Source organism: Pseudorca crassidens, chromosome 17 (assembly GCF_039906515.1).
Source record: "Pseudorca crassidens isolate mPseCra1 chromosome 17, mPseCra1.hap1, whole genome shotgun sequence".
Lineage (NCBI taxonomy): Eukaryota > Metazoa > Chordata > Mammalia > Artiodactyla > Delphinidae > Pseudorca > Pseudorca crassidens.
The window spans coordinates 10,738,294-10,757,751 of NC_090312.1; the positions used below are offsets into that span (position 1 = coordinate 10,738,294).

The 19,458-nt window shown below is 45.5% G+C and overlaps 1 long non-coding RNA gene across 6 annotated transcripts in view; it reads right to left on the minus strand.

Annotated features, from left to right (window-relative positions):
- Positions 1 to 3,001: 3,001 nt before the first annotated feature.
- The window catches only part of LOC137209840 (uncharacterized), a 168,353-nt gene continuing 151,896 nt past the window's right edge, over positions 3,002 to 19,458 (minus strand). For 2 of the 6 annotated variants that reach the window (XR_010936124.1, XR_010936125.1), the window contains 2 exons: positions 7,278 to 7,733; positions 3,002 to 4,913 (listed from right to left, as the gene is read on the minus strand). This is a non-coding gene — a long non-coding RNA (uncharacterized lncRNA). The other 4 variants (XR_010936128.1, XR_010936130.1, XR_010936126.1 and 1 more) reach the window with 3 other exon arrangements.

A 19,458-nucleotide genomic window follows, 5' to 3' on the forward strand; every position in this document is an offset into this window, starting at 1 on the left:
CCAAAAAAGTGGTCCTGGTTCCCAATCCAAAGAAACCTTTCAACAATAGAAGAAAAATAAAGAAATGTTGTTCCTTGAAAAACCTTTCTTGTTGGTTGTCTTTATTCTTCCCTCCTACACTCATATATAAAATTCATGACTATTACAAATGGCAGCAGCAAACCTCAGACTTTCCCTAACACCTGAAGTCCCACCATTAGCCCCCTTTGCCATCCCAGGGGATAGAGATCGTTAGCAACTACAGAAGCAGTGTGTTACACGCGTAGGCAACCAGAGATCAGCTGATCAAAGGTCCTTCTGAGTGACAGCTTACTCTCCTGCAAAAATGACCATACTAACCCAAACAAAGAAACTATTGAAGTTGCCCAAGTTCTCGACCCTTGAGACACCTTCCCTTGGACACCAGCCTCTGAGGGAAGTGCCCTCTCTTGGGGGCTGCAGGAAGGCTTCTGATGAGTGTGTGGACACAGCAAAGGAGACCCCGACTGTCCACAGAAGATGCCGCAAGCTGAGACTCCTCTCCCGGGACCCTTATCAAATTCCAGGTGAAATAAGGTCTTCTTGGTTCAAAGGAATAAATCCCATTTTGTTCAGATGACCTGTACTTGGGGTTGATAAATTGTTTTAACAAAGGCATGGGTGGGGAGAAGAAGGATCTAGGCATATACAGAGATTTGAAACAAATCCCTCAGCAGCCGGACCTCAAACAGACTGGCTCCCCTCACCACGTCCTCTAGCCCTTGGCCGAACTCTCAGCATCAAGGGCTTTCCCCTGAATGAGACGGACAACCACTCAAGGCTTTGGGGCAGAAGGGGCTCATGCTCAGACTTATATTTTTGTAGAAATGTCTGCCATGTTGTGATACAACGATGGGGAGGCAAGGGCAGAAGCTCACCATATTTGATGATGGATTGGATGCAAGGTATGGAAGAGAAGGGGCCAGGATGATTCCAGGTTTTGAGGTCTGAAGACCTGGATGGATTACTGATACGCTGATGACACTGGGAGAAGCGAGACTGGGGGAAGATCCCAGGTTTGCTTTGGGACAGGTCAAGTTGAGATGCCTGTGGCACCCCTGGATGTGTGAGTTGGAGGGCGGGGGAAAGATCCAAAGTGAAGATGCAGTCATAACGCTGGACCTTTCTGGAGTATGTGGCCCAGCCCACCACTCCCTCCTTCATGGGATGCTCACCTCCCTTGCTCTTCGTAGCTGCTTCCCTACTGGGTAAGACTTCAGTCAGTTTTCTGATGTCTCCATCTTAAGCTCCCTTCCTATACACAATCCGTTAGACTTCTTCCCATGACATCAGCCACCATCTCTGCTGATGATTCTAAAGGTAAGCCCAGACCTCTCTCCTGAACTGGGAAACCAAACATCTAACAGGTTCCAAGTCAACCCCACCTGGCTGTCCCATGAGCTAGAAGTCCAGTGTTCTCTGTAAAGAAGCTCATCTTCTCTTCCTCTACCTTCCTGTGGCCCCAGCCAGGGTGAGAGCAACTCCTTAATTCCCAGCTTGGCCCAGGCACATCTAGCTGGTTCTCCAACCACCCTGCCCCCTTCTCCTTCTTCCTCCTTATCTCTAGCTCTTATCACCACAAGTCCACACATAGACATACACACAGGAACTACACAGTTATCCTTGATTGAGATCCTGCAGTGAATAGGCTGGTTTCTCCATACATAATAGCTCTCTGACCTTCAGCCCACTTGCCCAGAATCCAACAACACTACGTCATCCAGTGGTTAAGTGTGTGGCCTTTGGAGCCAGGTGCACTGCATTGCAAATCCAGCAACATGTTGTCCAAACAAAACTTGTGCACATGTTACAGCCACCTCGAGTCCTATATTTTTCCTTGAGTAGATGTAAAACCCCTCCGAACCATTGCACCTTGGAAAACTATAGCCCAGAACTACATGGGGAAGGGGATGCCAGGATGCAGTTCTTGGCTTCTCTGTGATTCGGAGGGGACCTAAATTAGGAGAGGGTGACAGTGATGCCACGTTGACGATCGACAACCAGCATGCCAGTGCTGTCGCCCCAGTTCCCCCACTGCACACTGTGTCTTGGTGCCCTGCCTCTCCCGCCCCCCCCAGGAGTGTGCGCTCACACTTTACCACATTTTATAATAAACTACTAATTATCTATGACTTCCTCATATGCTAATTACAGATGAGATCACAGTTCCCGTTAATAGTTTAAAACGCAATGCCCTGAGCCCCTGTTGTTTAAATAGAAGGGATCTGTATCTCTTCTAGAGAATCCAACCTCCCAAAATATTGTTATTGGCCAACTTCAAGGCCAGTAGCATCCAGGCCTCCTAGAGGAACAGATTCAGTGAAGGAAAGACATGCAGAGCCCAAATAATCAATTGATGGCATCTCAGGCTTCCGTGTCAGATGTGAACTCTCTGCATCAGGACCATGTCTCATTCTGGCTTCTAACGCTGTGGCTGATGTCATGACTAGCCATAGTAGGTCTTCAAAATCATTTGTTGAATGAATGAACCCCTAAGCGAACACAGGAAGGAAGATGTACACGAGCAGGGTCCAGGTCTGCCTGCTCAGAGGCCCAAACTCCCCAGAAAGCCCTTCCACACTTGGCCCCTGACCCCTCTTTACCCACCTCTTTATCCAGCCCCGGCTTCTCTGGAAGTGTGTCCCACGCCATCCACCACAGTCTTCCATTGATACAGGTAACAAAATGGACCCAAAAAGTCTTCCAAGAGGGCATCCTGGGCAAGAGGGTGGGAGGGCTGTGAAAAGAATACAGATACCATCCCCACCCCGGGCTCAGAGTCCTCCGTGAGTGTCCTCCGGAAGCCGAATCCAGCCTCTGTACCCTGACACTGAATTAAATCTTGGAGACAGTTCTGGGTGAAGTAGAAAAGAATAGCTTTGTTGCTTTGTTGCAGGAAGGGGAAACCCCTTCCACGGCCCGAGAGTGGGCTCCTGTCTAACACTCGGAAATGAATTGTCCGAGGAGACACACGTGCTGACAGAGCAAGAGACTTTATTGGGAAGGGGCGCCTAGGGGTAGAGCAGGAGGGTGAGGGAACCCAGGAGGACGGCTCTGCCACGTGGCTCACAGTCTCGGGTTTTATGGTGATCGGGTGAGTTTACGGGTTGTCTCTGGCCAACCATTCCGATTGAGGGTCCTTTCTGGTGGCACGTGCATTGCTCAGCCCAGATGGATTCCAGCGAGGAGGATGCTGGGAGGTTGGTAGTACATGTGGACTGGTGTCTCCTTTTGACTTTTCCCGAATTCTTCTGGTTGGTGGTGGCTTGTTAGTTCCATGTTCCTTACCAGGACCTCCTGTTGTAAGATAACTCATGCAAGTGGCTACTGTGGTGCCTGGCCAGGGCAGGCAGTTTCAGTCAGTGTTCTTCCCCTAACAGCTCTGTCAGGCAAAGGGGGCCACAGAGGGCTAATGCCCTCAAAACTGTGTGTCAGGACCTGGAGGGGGTAGTGAGAAGTTTTATGGTAATGGGTCAAAGAGGGCGTGATCAGCTCGTGGACACTCTTCTGATTGGTTGGTGGGGAGGTACGTGGGAGTGGCATCATCAACCTTCCGGTTCCACCCGGTCTGGGGTCTGCATGCTTGTGGGCAGCACACAGTTAACTTCTCCCACCTGGTGGAGGTTTCAGTATCTGCAAAACAGCTCAAAGATGTTGTGCGTATCCCTTGAGGGGGAACCAGGACCCTGCCCCAAGGCTGCACTGTTGTTTCTTGACTGTTCCTCCCTTGTCTCTGCATTCCCTCCCTTCCCTGATTACAAGGTTTGAACCTGCTAGTTGGAACTCAGGGAAGGTCATGGAGGCTGAGTGAAGCCTATTTCCCAGGAGCCCCACAGGGTCCTGCTCCGTTTCACTCCTTCAGAACCCACAGCCGCCACCGCCTTTAGATAAAATCTTGGATTTCAAAGATGGCCCCTGGTCTGTTACCCTTTGCTTTGCTGTTGGTCTTCTTTGTGGCTTAAAGATCCCACAGCTCCATTTAGCTCAAGCCTCCGTCTTGGATTCCAGTCCCTCTCCCGCTCACTAGATTTCCTCCCCACTCACCTCATTTTCATTTATTTTCTCCGTCTGTTGCAGTGAGGGCAGGGCAGGCAGGCTGCAGAGAGCAGCATGGGGGCCGCCGGGCATACCTCCAAAGCCGGCAGAGGAAATGCCATTAGCCTCAAATCCAGTGCAGGAAGGGAGGCCGGGATTTGCCACCCAAGGCTAAGCTCCTGGAGGAGAGGAGGCGGGTGATCAGCAGGGAACAGGAAAGCCTGGGGCAGAGCCCTCGCCTTTTTACAGCATGTACGGCAGAATCCAACCCTGCAGGAACTGGGCACCGGCACTGCTGAGCACTTCTGCAGAGCCCAGAACAAGCAGACGGAGAGAGAGAGAGCAGGCAGCAGAGGGAGGCTATTTCAAGTACCCGTATAACCACCAGTTAGTTACAGGGACTGCGGGGATCTTGATGCAGCTGCCTGCGAGACAAGGTGATCTGAATCCTCTCTGGAAGCCGATTGCAGATAAGAGGATTGAGTGAGGTTAAGAGACTCAGTAAAAGGAACTAAGAAGAGAGAGAGAACGAGCAGCAGAAGTCAAAATTCTCCTTCTCAAGTCATGTCTGCATTCAGAGGTAGTAGAGTTCCACGTTCAAAGGCTGCCTCCACCTCTTCTAAGCTGCGATGCCTGGTGGGACAGTTATTTCATCTCTCTGAGCCTCGGTCTCCCCGACACGTAGAAAGGGCGTAGGTATCTGTGCCTCATGAGGCTGGCGTGTCAATTCAATGTGATCCTGGGTAGAAAGCCACCACTAAATGTTTTCTGGTCACCTCAGGTGCCAGGGACTGTGCAAGACACCAGGGACAGGGCACTGAACGTGGGATGTGGTCCTTCCCTCCTTGAGCTTGCAACCCCTGGGGAGCAGAACAAGAGACAAATCCCCCAAGAACTGTGTGATCCATGCATCATAGGAAAAGTTCAGGATGTCATGAGAGCGGCAGCTACACAGGGGGTGCAATTTGTTCCACGTTCATCAGTTCTTGTCTGAGCACTCGCCTGTATGCCAGGCATAGCTCCACTTCTAGAATCCTCTCTGACACTGTCCTAAACATCCTGGTGAGTGGAGAACAACAGGCACACAAAAGCAACTTACAAAATAGAGACAAAATTACTTCTGATGGCGGTAAGTGCTTTGAAAAAGTGTGATACAAAGTGGGGGCTACTTTCAATGAGGGGAAACATCTCTGAGAAGGAAATATTTGAGATATAACCTGAAGGCGCCAGCCATAACCATAACACCAGTCTCAAAATGAGATGACAGTGTAAAGATTCCTCATCAACTGTTGTTTAGGTGATGATACCTTTAGACATTCCCAATCCAGGCGTCTAAGCCACACCCCACTCTGATTCCTCATCCCCCACCCCAATGCCCCAGGCGGCACCATTTAAGACTCAAGATCCAATCCAGTGCCCTTCTTTGTGGTTTACACAGCTCTGCTGGACCACAGTCGGAAAGCATCCCATGGAATATGCTGTCCCTTCACACCTGAGCAGCAGCGGGCCACTTCAAAGGCGCTAAGTAATTGGGATCTGCATGGCCCACAGTCAGGGAAGCTCAGGAAGCAATGAGAGCCCTCCATGCCCTAATGCAGGGAGACCTGGTGTCTGGAAGTGTGTAGGAGTCCTGAGAACTGTGACAGCCTTGTCTTGGGACCCGCTCTCCTTTGCTGCCATCTTGTGGTCATATTTGGGAATAACAGCCTTAAGTATGGGGCACTGCATTCTTCAAGGCCCTGTTCTAGGCGCCAGTGCTGGACATCCAGTAGTGAAAAAAGCAGACAAAAGGCCCGGCCCTCACGGAGCTTACATTCTAGCTGATTGGCTCAGATACAGCTGGGTAAAGGCTGAATCACCCCCATTGGACAGAGGAGACAACGAGGTTCAAAGAGGTAAAACGTTTGCCCAGACCACACAACTTACAAGTGGAAAAGTAGGATCTGAACTGAAAATCCCTTTGCACAGCACCCTCCTGCCTTCCCATAGTCTGTCAGGGGGACAGAGTCAGGGGGCCAGACAACAAATCCTAAGAGGGCAGCATTGTGCTGAAAGGAAAGAGTCCCAGGCCAGGACCCTGGAGCCCCAAATTTGAGTCTTGGCCCTCCCACTGTCTGGCTGTGTGACCTTACGTAAAACACTAAGCGTCTCTGATCATCTGCAAAGTGGGAATAACAAGATGCACGTTCCCTAGCCCGTCTGAGGGTTCATTGCACTGTCAACCTTATTGAACACCTAGCATGGTGGGCGTCGTGCTGGCCACACAGCTGGTTGAATCTTCACTCCCTCCAGGGCCCCCTCCTGTGCTGAGAAAGCCTCAGCACCCTCCCCCCGCAGCTCTCTAAAGCTTTCTCTCTCCTGCTCTTTAAGTCTGCTGGCCACTTTGGCCCCTCCAGGTTCTCCCGGTCTTGCTGCCTCCTCCCGTCCTTGAACTTCAATTAGTCTCCATGGTCAGTGTAATGACTCCTAACCTTTCCGCCGACACATACCCCAGGCAGCAACCCTGATAGAGTATCACCAGCAAAACCATGCTGATGGCGACCTCCTGGTCTCCAAACTCCACAGACCCTCCTATTACCTACTATCTCCATCTGAAATGTGTCCTCCTGTCTCCATCCCGATTGCCACTGTCCCCTTAAGCTACTGACCACCATTCTTTGACCAGATTTTCCTCTGGCAGGAGGTGTTCACCCCCCATGGTCTCACCACCTCACTGCTGGCTTTCTGCAGGCTAACTCTGTCCTCACCTCCTACCAAGTGCAAAGCCCTGTCGACGCTCTTCATGCCCGTAGCCCAGCCCAGCATGGCCGGCAGCATCTCGATGGCTTTTCCTCCCTTGGCTCTGGGCCCATCACGCTCCCTGCCTCTGAATATTCCACCTGGTTCACTGTCTGTAGGCAGAGTCTTATCACAGGGGCACTGCTGAGAAAGTCAGTGCCACTGCTGTTGTCTAAGTTGTCCCCTGCCTGCCACCCCACTGCCACGCCACTCCTTGGTGATGCGCTCTAAGATACTCCCAGTCCACCCAGCATTTACTGGGTGCTGACTACACTCTAGGCGCTTGTCTGAGCACTTCCCTGAATTACCTCCTTCTCTCCTCTCCACAGTTCTATTAGGTGGATGATATTAGCCCAGTTTAGGCTTATCCCAGATGAGGAGGACAAGCTTAGCCAAGGTCACAAAGCTAATAGGTGCAACAGTCTATCTCCAAAGTTTCCTCTTACCCACGACACGCGTCCTCCGAAGTTCACTGACAGACGCCCCCCGAGAACTTCGGCTTCCCAACAAGTCATCCCCGAGAAGTCAGGATGTCACTTGAACACAGGTTCTTTGTGAAGTAGGAGATTGACTGGGGTCCTCAAGGGTATCAGACGTAGTTTTCCTTTGTAGCTGTTATCACAGTTGTTCATAATACATTTACTTGTGTGATCATGTTTTAATGGTTTTCCCATCCAGGTTGGCCTGGCTCTCAATAAATACTTGTCAAAGGAAGGGGTTCGGTTAGAGGGAGAGAGAAGGGGGAAGGCAAGGAGGAAGAAGAAAGGGGAATCTGAAACATGGATCATGCAGCTGGGACCTGAAATGGCTTATCCGATCAATCTGTCCAGTGTCACACCTGCTTTTGGCCAAGAGGATTTGCCCACTTCTTCAGGTCACCATAACCAGAAGGCTTCAAGGTCCTTTGAAGGAGACAAATAGATTGGTTATTCATAGTTCTGTGGACTCTGTGTGTGTATGTGCTATTATTTTAACCATCAATTAACAACACAGTGTATTCCATAGCATGAACCGATTCTTACAGCACCTATTTAAAAAGTCCAGAGTTTGGAGCAGAGTCAGGACTGTGATGGAGAAAGCTAGGACCATGGCCAATGTTTACTTCTGAGAGTCTGCTGTCCATCCAAGTGTCACTGTTGAGCAAACATCTGCGGGGCCCACAGATGAAGTGGGAATGAACTGGCCTTGAGGGTCTTCAGTCCCTGAATGTTGAGTTTGCACCTCTCTCCACTGTGTTCTACTGGCCGGCGCTTCAAAAGCTCCCTGATGGCCTGTGTTTCTTTATATATCCTTGGAGCTGGGTCACTACACCCAAGATTCATTCGTTCATTCATTTAACAAATAACTATTGACTCTGTGCTAAGTTTTAAGAATGCAGAGGGGGAAAAAATTTCACACAGTCTTTACCCTCCCCAAACCTACACCATTAGCAGAAAAGGCAAGTAATTATATTGAAATGCATTGAATGTCGCAGTGAAAGAAGTGAAAGATGCAAAGCTATTTGCTGAAAGGAAGGAAGGAAGAGAAAGAAAGAAAAAGAAAGAAGAAAGAAAGAAAGAAAGAAAGAAAGAAAAAGAAAGAGAAAGAAAGAAAGGAAAGAAAGAAAGAAAGAAAGGAGGGAGGGAGGGAGGGAGGAAGAAAGAAAGAAAGAAGGAAAACAGAAAGAGGGGCAGGAAGAAGGCTAGCCTCCTCCGTGCGTGGGCTACTGTTAGGTATTGAGCTGGGCTCAGCCATCCTTCCCATATTTGCCATGTAGCATTTATGTAATCTTGATGTTCTACCACTTCTTTTGATGCTGGATATTTCAAGGATGTTGTATAGCTCTGAGCAGTACCAGGACACTAAGAAATGAGAAACACCCTGGTCCAGCTTTCAAGTTCTGACTCTCCAAGTCCCGTGGAAATCACCAAATTCGATCCATGGCCGCAAACACCTCTGACCTGAAGAATGGATTATGCTGGCTCATTTCCCTGGTGTCTCCTGCCAAGGTGCCATCGACCTATAAAGAGATGTGGGTTGTTTGGGTGAGACTGGCAGGAAGTGGAGGGGAGGGAAGACGTTGCCATCTGGAGGGGACTTTGTTTCCGTGAGATTTTGTGAAGGTTGGTACACTGGAGGGCAGCCAAGCCCACCTGGAGATGCACTGCCTCTGGGAATCATGAAGTCAGGAAAATACCCCAAGATCTTGCAAAGCAGACTGTTTTCTGTCCTGTATTATCCTGGGATGCCCAGGAAGACCTCAAATAATAGAACCAGGAGTGGAAGATTGTGGAGGGTGACCCTGGGTCCAGGACTCCTATCACCTAACAGCAACTTATTCTAGGTCATGTGTTTTAAACTATCAGTGCCTAGTGGGTTTGTAAATCAAGCAAGCATTTTTTTAAGAAATTGAATGGAGGGAATTTCCTCGTGGTCCAGTGGTTAGGACTCCGTGTTTCCACTGCAGGGGGCACCGGTTCGATCCCTGGTCAGGGAACTAAGATCCTGCATGCCGCGTAGCGTGGCGAAAAGAAAAAAGAAATTGGACGGACGTATAAAAGGCAGTGAACATAGCAAAGACAGCTATAATTTTATGAAACTTTTGTTTGAGTCATGTATGCACATGTCCACAATGTATTACAGGATGACGATGTAGTGTCTATTTCTATCTGTGCATAGCAGTTTAGATTTTTTAAAACCAGTGCTTTCGGTTGTAGGATTATATATTTATATTCTTCAATTTTTTCTTTACCAAGTTTTTAATTTTACACAATAAAAATGTTTTACTTTTGTGGTAACTATAAAAAGTGGGAGTTTTTTCAATTTTTCATTATACAGAATTCAATTGTACAGAAAAGTTGAAATAATAATACAGTGAATGCCTGTATACCCTTCTGCTAGGTTTACCAGTAAGAGCACTTGATCAAATTCGATATCATGGCCCTTTACCCCTAAGTTCTGACTCCTAAGATCTGGGACATAATCACAAAACAACCTGCTCAGGAAATTTAACATGGATATAGTGTTAGGTAATATACAGTCCACATTTAAATCTCCCTAACTGTCTTAATAATAATGTCTTAAAACTATGGTTTTCTTTTTGCTTTTTTGTTTAATCTATCAGTGAATCAATTATTGCACATTACATTTAGTTATTCTTAAAAGTGCAGATTTTTTCATTTTCAAAAACAGTAAGAAAGCAAGAGATGGCAGAGCAGGTAAAGGACCCCTTAACGCCATACTGCATATGGGGGTGTATGTTTCTGTTCACATTTGTGTTTGGGGTGGCCATTATTGCACAAGGCATTAGGGACCCAAGGTGTCCTACGGGTTCCCTTTAGCTCCTGATTGGGTGCAAGTAGTGATGTTGAACCCTTGGTAAAAGCCAGTGACAACAGAACAGAACTCACATCCCAGCTTCATTATTTACCCTCTGGGTGACCTTGGGTAGCTTATTCACCTCTCTATGCCTCGGTTTCTTACCTGTCCATGGAATCATCACAGTGTTCGCCTCCTATGGCTGTCATGAAGGATTAAAAAGTACAATTTATAGACAGCTGTCTCATCATTATTCCAAAAATATTAGCTATGGTTATTAATAACATTATCTTGATTATCGTCAAGGGATCTTAATTAAGACACGCCAAGGACCATCCCTCTAAGATGGCCCGACAGCTTGTGCATCAAAAATGAAGCTTCAATGCATCCACCGCGAAGTAGTGTGCAAGTGTGAAAAGAGTGGGGATGTGACGTGCTGGGTAGAAGTCCCACATCACCGCTTCCTTTCATTTAGTCTCTGCCAGTCTCTGCTTTTGTTCCTCCAGGATATAGTAAGAACAGTAGCTAGTAGGTTCATTTCATTGGTGCAACAGGAAGTAAGTGACAAGATGAGACCAGAGTCCTATTTGGAATCCCAATTCCTCTGCTAACTTGCCCCTAGGATTTGGGCCACCATCTAACCTCTCTGGACCTGCATTTCCCTAACTGCCAAATTAGGAGTGCTGGCCAGGATACTCTCTTCCAACCCTAATGCTCCCTGTTTCTATAGGGAAACTATAGAACTAACAAACTAACTAAATAAGAACTAACAAAGCATTGATTTAGTGTTGTATATTCTTAGACATGATCAATATTCTTCTCCATGGGACCAGAAATAAAGCTAAAAGTCAGTCCAACAGGTACAGAGATAGAGACTCTGGGTCAGTCCTCTCAAGTCACTGACTCTCTCCTTGTTAGTTCTTCACAAAAGCACCCCAACCATGTCCAAAGTCAAACACACAAAGAAAATAGTCCAGAATTTTTCACTGATTTTCATATATTTTCCAAATAGTTTGGACTCTGAATATGAATTTGTAGATCCTGAAGTCTTTCAATTAATTTAACAACCACAAATCCCCTTTACAAGATCTTATCTTTCTATCATTCCACAACTGGTCAACCACATCCAGGCTGCAGCCCATCAGTAGTGACTCTGGAGCAGACAAAAGAAGAAGAGATCCACACCGCGGGCTCCTTTTCATGCAGGAGTGCTCTGTTTCTTACGTTGGAAATACAGTGGGCAATTTTAAACCATCGACTCCGCCATTATGTTATCTGGCATCGTCTGTCGGAAAATCTCAGCAGAAAAATGTATTAACAACCACCGACAGGGAGGACAGATAGAGTCAGTCAATTCTACCTGCTCCAGGGCAGGGGGCCATTTTGATAGTTACATGTGATGGAGAAAGTATCCGTGTAGCTAAGATTTACGAAGTGATTTCTATTTGCCAAGTACTATGCTGACGCTTACGATGGAATCGCATCTCTCTGGATATGTGCCTTTCTCATCCAGAAGATGCAGGACAGCATCACAATCTGAGAGTTTACAAAGGAAATGAGTCACTAACACAAAATCCTGCATAGCATCAGCACGGACCTGGGTTCCACTTGACAGCGTCAGTGGTAGATGACACAGGCTTTACGTAACTTACTTCTGCTCCCTGAACTTGCTCAAGCCTGATCCCACCCTCACTGTGTGATGATTCTTCCTGGGCCTGCTCAACCTTAGGACTGGATGGGCGTGGCAGAACCCGGTTCATGATAGGAAGCTCTGGCCACAGGAGAGGGGGATAGAAAGGCACTGCACAATTTAACAAATAAAATAATTATCCATTGATATCACTACTGTCTATTTAGGAGAGAAAAACGACCAGCTGGGGAAATTTAAAGCGTTTGGGGGGGGGGTAGGGCTGTTCATGTTATGAGTCACTAATCAAGGAATTGAAAAGAACAAAAGTTCTTATGTCTTAAGGAGGTTCTGCTTTTAAAATGGTGATTAGGGAAAACCTCTGTAGGAAGATGATTTAGGCTGAGACCCAAAGGATAAGAAGGAGGGAATTATGAGAGGAAGCATTGCAGGTGCAGAAACAAGCTAAAAGGAAACCAATATGGCTGGAGCTTAGTCAACAAAGAGGAGACAAGAGATGCATTTGAAGATGTGAGTACAAGACCATGCTCTGAAGTCCTAAGTAAGAAATGAGATTTCACCCAGTGTAATGGAAATCTGCTTTTGATGAAATGTCAACATCTGATTTTAAGAGAACCACTCTGGCAACCATACGGAGAAAGGGTTGGAGGGGAATAGAGTGGAAGCAGGAGACTGATTAGAAGGCGACTGCAATAGTCCGTGTGAGTATGAAGTTCATCTTGGTTACTTACCCTCATTCCTCTCTCATATTAGAGCACACCAAACACCTAAAAACCTGCAAGGGCCCACCTGTTTCTAAGTCCAGGGCAAGGGTATTCAAAAGAAAAGCCTCATAACCCAAGTGATCTATATTTCCTTCAACATCAGAACTTCTCTTTCCAAAGCCTTGGATAGTGACTAATAAAATGAATAACTCCAACCCCCCCACACCCAAATACTCTAAATTAAGAACTTAACACTCCATTTTTAGTGTCCTTTACCTGGAATAATTAACACCAGATGCAGAAGAATGGCAGTGATTAGTAATTTTCTCCCATGAGAGCCATTCTTAGGAAGGATACAGAATGTGTTCCTATTCCGCCACCTCCATTCCACCCCCTCCCAGCTGTTTCCTCAAGCTGGGTTCCCACTCACCTGACTGACAGCAGTGCTCACGGGGACAGAGCATCTTGATAAAGAGAGGGGTGAAAACCAAAAAATTCAATATGCAAAATTGTAGCTAAACAAAAATAGTAATAATAGCATAATGGCAATCATTTGTTGAGAGCTATGGGCCAGGCACTATATTAAGAACTTAATATGCCTTTTCAAAGTCCTGAGATGCCAAGTTATTATTTAGGATCACACTGGAACCTTAGCAGGTGTCCCCAGCACAGCAAAATGCTACAGGTCACATATAGGAAAAACAATATGGTGGTTACTTGGTGTTTACAAGAATCCAGACTTTGACCTATTCAAACGTCATCTTACCTAATTATCTAGTTTCCAACCCTGAGTTTGAATCTCTGGGTCCTCTCCTGCCCTGCTGTCTCAACTTGCTGACTACTTAAAAGAGTTTCTCATCTCCCCACCAGCCTGTACTAGTCCCCAGACTTCGATGAGCACCTGTGTCCTGGAGGCTAATCCCCTCATCACAGGCATCCTGTAAAGGCCATCATGCAAGCTTGGGTGGGTGAAACCTGACTGTATGTCTCTCTGTCCTTCCCAGATTGGTTCCAGGGATTTAGAGAAGACTGTAGGAGAAGCATTGATAACACTTTCAGCAAATTAACTTTTATTTAATGAGGTGTTGTACAACCTTAATTTTTTTCAATTATCTAGCTTTTCTTCCTGCCCCATGTTCCCTACATAGACAGCCAACTTCAACCACACACATATGCGTGAGTCATCGTAGTCAACTGCAAAAATAGCCAGCCCAGTTCTTCACTCCTCCCTGAATCTGGCCACTTTCCGGCATCACTTTGAGGCTCTTCCCATCAGAAGAAGGGAACCTGTTTCACTGGTGCTTTTTATCTGGACCAGCCTCATGACCTGCTCAGGCCAATGGAATGTGGTGAGAGCAATGGGTTACCAGTTCCAAATCAAGACCTCAGGAGCCCTTGCACACCTGTGCTCTCCCTTGGGAAACCCGTGACTGCTACGTGAGCAAGCCCAGGCTAGCCTGCTGGAGGATGGGAGACCATGTGGAAGAAAACCAAGGAACACCAGCCAACCTCCACCTAGTGACCTTCAGCTGATGGCGGGCAGATGAGGAAGACTGCTGAAACCAGAACGACCCAGCTGAAGCATAGAGTCAGGAGCAATAGTAATTGGTGGCTACCTTAGGTCACAAAGTTTGGGGAAGTTTGTTATACATCAGCGGATAACTGATACAGTCAGGAACCTGAACAGCTATTTGAGAAAATCCAAATCACCATCCTCTTCTACTTGCCCATCAATCTCAGCTCTTACTTGTTCTGAACTCTTACGTCTTATACCTCTGACTTCTCCATCTATATCCTATATCTATGACTTATAACTATGACTTCTACCTTAAAGCTCCTTAGCCCTGCTGAAATTAAAATTTGTTAACTCTGATGTTTGAAACTCAGTGCTACCCAAAAGATTTTGTTTTGGAATATGATATACCAAAGTCTTTCTTATTAAAAAAAAAATGTAAACCTTAATCACGTATCTGTGTGGCAGACACACATTAAGGTGACCCTCAATTAGTCGTGTCTTAGTATAACCCCCTCTTCTTGAGTACAAGTGGAATCTGTGACCTGCATATAGCCAAGAGAATATGGCAAGGGTGATGGGATAGTCACTCCACGATCATATTACATTATATAAGACTCCATCTTAGCAGACTGGATCAAGAATTGCCCCTGCTGGGTTTCAAGAAATGAGCTGCCATGTTGTGAGAGGGTCACATGGCAAGAAATTGTAGTGGCTTCTAGGACCTGAGATCAGCCCCAGGCTGACAGACAGCAGGAAAGCAGGGACTTCAGCCTTACAACTTCAAGGAACTGGATTCAGCCAATAAGCACATGATCTTGGGAGAGGATCGTGCAATGCCCCACCCCCAAATTCACATGTTATAATCTTAATCCCCAATGGTATGGTATTGGGGTTGGAGCCTTTAGGAGGTAATTAGTTCATGAGCGTGGAGCCCTCATGAATGGGATTCGTGCCCTTATAAAAGAGACCTCAGAGAGCTCCCTCACCCCTTTCACCATGTGAGGACATAGCGGTAATACAGCATCTATGAACCAGGAGGAGGGATCTCATGAGACACTGAATCTGCTGGCACCTTGATATTGGACCTTCCAGCCTCCAGAACTGTGAGAAATCAATTTCTGTTGTTATTAAGCCACCCAGTCTATGGTATGTTGTTACAGCACCTGAATTGACTAAAATAAACCCCAAGCTCCAAAAAGGAATGTTAAGTGCAGCCTTGAGAGATTCTAATCAGGACCCAACTAAGCCGTGGACTGGGCTGCCTTTATGAGCAGGGAGTTCTCATCCAAACAGCTGGCAACCTTCTGGCCAGCTTCCTTCACGGAATGGAGGTCTGAACTGAGGCTCCTTAATGTCCCCTCCACCCCGAGGATTCTAAGATTCTTTGATTTCTACCTTTCTTAGTGAGCACAGCTGCTGTGCTCCCAAGAGCACCAAAGAAAGGGGCTCTCTCTCTAATCACTGTCTCTGCTAGCCTGATTTCAGCACTGAGTCAGTCAGAACACCTCCAGCTTCTCTTCCTGGTGAGCCAACGTGGCTGTTGGAATGTGGAGGGTAGTGTCGAGGGCCAGACTTGAACAGAGTGTTTTCAGCACGGTGTATTTCCCTGGGATCCATGTCCTGCTTCCAAAGCACTGCAAGTAACTCCAAGCAGAAGGAGGAGGATCTTCTGGCGGCTTATCTGCAAAAAACTAATAAGAGAACCCAGCCCAGTGAGAAGAACACAGCATAGGGAGGTCACAGGAAAACCATTTATTGAGGCTTAAAGTACACACAACGCTCTGCACACTTCTGTCATACGCTGTCCCAGCAGACCTCGGGGGTAGCCATCTTCGTCCTTTTATTTGCTCAAGTTCCCAGAGCTAGTGTCAAGGCAGAGATTCCAATACTTACACAGAGAGAGCTGCCTGCTCTGCCTTGCAACAAGCTGAGGTGACCTTTCAAATTATGCCCTGGCCTGCTTCTGAAGTTAGATTCTGGATGTTAGAAAGAGGCCCCAGAGGGGAAGTGTTTGTCTGTGTCCCCCCAGCATTGTCCTCAGAGAGAATGCTCTGCTTCCCGAGGAGAGTCCCAGGTCTTTAGAGAGAGATCACCGAAGCACAAATGTCAATGGCCACCCTATGGTATCACCCCAGGTGTTAATGGGGGGCACATTTCTAGGGCGGGGTCCCCTCCTGTCTTCCTGAATGGGGTTCATACTTCCATCTCAGCACATGTCACATGCTAAGGTAAGAACCCCATGTCCTCAAAAGTAAGATGCACATATTCTTCCATACTGAAATATTTGTGAAGTTGAGATGTGTCTTAAAACCACTTGTACATTTCAGTAAGTCCCCTATACACAAACCTTCCAAGCTGCGAACTTTCAAAGATGCGATCATGCATTCTCATGTCCAATCACGTAAGTTAGTTCACGTATCTGGTGTACACTGTCACGTGCATGCATCCTCTACAAGTGGTTGTGCTTTTGTGTACTTCACGGTACAGTACTGTATAGAGTACAGTAGTATAGTATCTTTATTTCAAGCCCAGGATGTCCGGAATCGAGCATAAAAGCAGTGGTGATGTAGCTGGTACAGTGTAGCCGATTGTGTTAGTTGGGTACCTAGGCTAACTTTGTTGGACTTACGAACAAATTAGACTTATGAACGCACTCTTGGAAAGGAACTTGTTCGTATGTAGGGGACTTACTGTATAGTATTTCTTTTGTCCTCATAAACTATAACTCAGTTAACAGTGCAGCTTAAGGTCAATAGCATCTTAGGATAAAGGTGATCCGAATGTGCTAGTTTTCTCTTTCTCCATCTTCTCCACTAAACTGAAACGCTCTTAAGAACAGAGATGGAAATATATTCATTCCGGTATTGCCAGTTCCCAACACAGGGCAGGTTCAAGAGATATGGAATGAATAAATAAATGAACAAAAATGTCTCTAAATCAGGAAAGGAAATACATTTTCCAATGCCCCAGTGCACATCGCCTTTATAAAGAACCTCTCTATGTACAATTCTGTGCTCCCTAAACATCCTTCAGATCAGTGGTTTGCTCTCTGTAGGTGACATTTCTCCCTAGAGGAAGTGTTCTATGAACACTCGCTGTTCCGGTGCTCAAGTCATGTAAATGTCACAGAGGAATTTATTAACTTGGAACGTCAGTCCATTCATCAGGCCCTTGGCAGTTCAGGTGGCAGGCAGCAGGCCCTGCGACTGGTTCCACCTGGATGCACTGATGGAATTGAGTTCTCAGGCTTACAAAGGTGCCACTGTGACCCTGGATAGCCAAGAACAATAGCTTCTGCTATTTCTTCCCCCTCCTCGGCTCTCTGACTAAACACATGGAATTAAAAATCAAAGGCCTCATGCCAGTGCTCTGATAGAGGTCTCTGGATGTGAGAGAATTTCAGAAAAAGAAAAAAAAAGTGATACCCCCAAACGACTGACAAAGTTAATTTCTGGACATCCCTGCAAAATAAAGGGGTATAACTGCATCCTTTTGGATGGTTAATCGAGCATTTCTAAGCATCTACTGTGCGTGAGGTGTTATGATAGGTGCTATGAACTGGGCTTCATAGAGCAATGATGCAGGAGGGAATTCAAAGCCACCAAGATTCAGTAGTTTTGACTATGTAACGTCTTTTGTATTCACTGCCTAACAGTAGCAATGATTAGTACAGAGAATTTGAGGGTTTACACTGTACCTGATTCAAAAATCAAAGCAATTCACATGAAAAGATGCTCAACATCACTAATCATTAGAGAAATGCAAATCAAAACTACAATGAGATATCATCTCACACCAGTCAGAATGGCCACATCAAAAAATCTACAAACAATAAATGCTGGAGAGGGTGTGGAGAAAAGGGAACCCTCGTGCACTGATGGTGGGAATGTAAACTGGTGCAGCCACTACGGTAGACAGTATGGAGGTTCCTCAAAAAATTAAAAATAGAACTGCCATATGATCCAGAAATTTCACTACTGGCTATTTACCCAAAGAAAACAAAAACACTAATTTGAAAAGATACATGCACTCCAACGTTCACCACAGCATTATTTACAATAATTTACAATAGCCAATTATTTACAATAGCCAAGATACGGAAGCAACCTAAGTGTCCATCAATAGACGAATGGATAAAGAAGATGTGGTATCTACAGACAATGGAATACTACTCAGCCATTAAAAATATCTTCCCATTGCTAACAACATGGATGGATCTAGAGGGTATTATGCTAAGTGAAATAAATCAGAGAAAACAACTCATGATCTCACTTATATGTGGAACCTAAAAAACAAAACAAAACAAAAACAGACTCACAGGTACAAAGAATAAATGGGTGGTTGTCAGGGGGATGGGTGAAATATGTGTAGGGAATTAAGAGGTACAAACATCCTGTTATATAATAAATAAGTCACAGGTATATAATATTCAGCATAAGAAATATGGTCAATAATATTGTAACAACTTTGTATGGAAACAGATGGTTACTAAACTTCTCATGATCATTTCATAATGTATGCAAATGTCAAATCATTATGTAGTACACCTGAAACTCACATAATAATATTGTATGCCAACTCTATTTCAATTAAAATTGAAGAACAAACCTGAAATAGATCAGCCCTAACAGCCCAAAATCCAGTCTCACATGGAACCAAGGTGATGTGTTCATACTCGTCTGCCTAAAGAAAATTAAATCCTATCTGGAGAAAGACCACTTCACCAAGAGCCCCTACATTTTTTTAGACATTCAATCAAAAACGTATAAAATGTATAGGCACGCCAGGAAGTAGAAAAAAGTGAACAAAACCCAAGAGGGGGCGGAAATGACAGAAGTGAATCTCCAGGTTATCTGCATATTGGGGTTATCAGATGCAGACTTTACTATCATCAAGATTAAAGTTATCTATTCAAGGAAGTAGATGGGAAGGTGGAATAGATTATCAGAAAATTGACATCCCTTTTTAAAAGCATCAAATGGGAATTCTAGAAAATTTTTAAAAGAGAACAAAGGAGGATACAGTAAATGTCTTTAATAGCACATTAGAAGCAGCTAAAGTGCAGATTTGTGACTCAGAGTACTAAAAATATTCAAATTAAAGAACACACACACACACACACAATTATGGTAGAAAATACAGAAAAAATCCTAAGAGGCATTTGGGACATACTGAAAACATCTAATATATGTGTAATTGAAATCCCAAAAATGAAAAGAGGAAAAGGCAAAATTTCAAATATTTATTTGACTGAAAAGTTTCTAAAACTACTGGAAGATATCAAGCTACAGAATAAAGAAATTTTTAACCCATATATGGGCTAAATATAAAGAAAACTACATCTAAGCATATCGTAGTAAAACTGCTAAAAATCAAAGGAAAAGTCTTAAAAGCATCCAGATAAAAAAAGATACCTTACGTTCAAAGTAATAGCAACAAGTTTGATAACTGACTTTTCAACA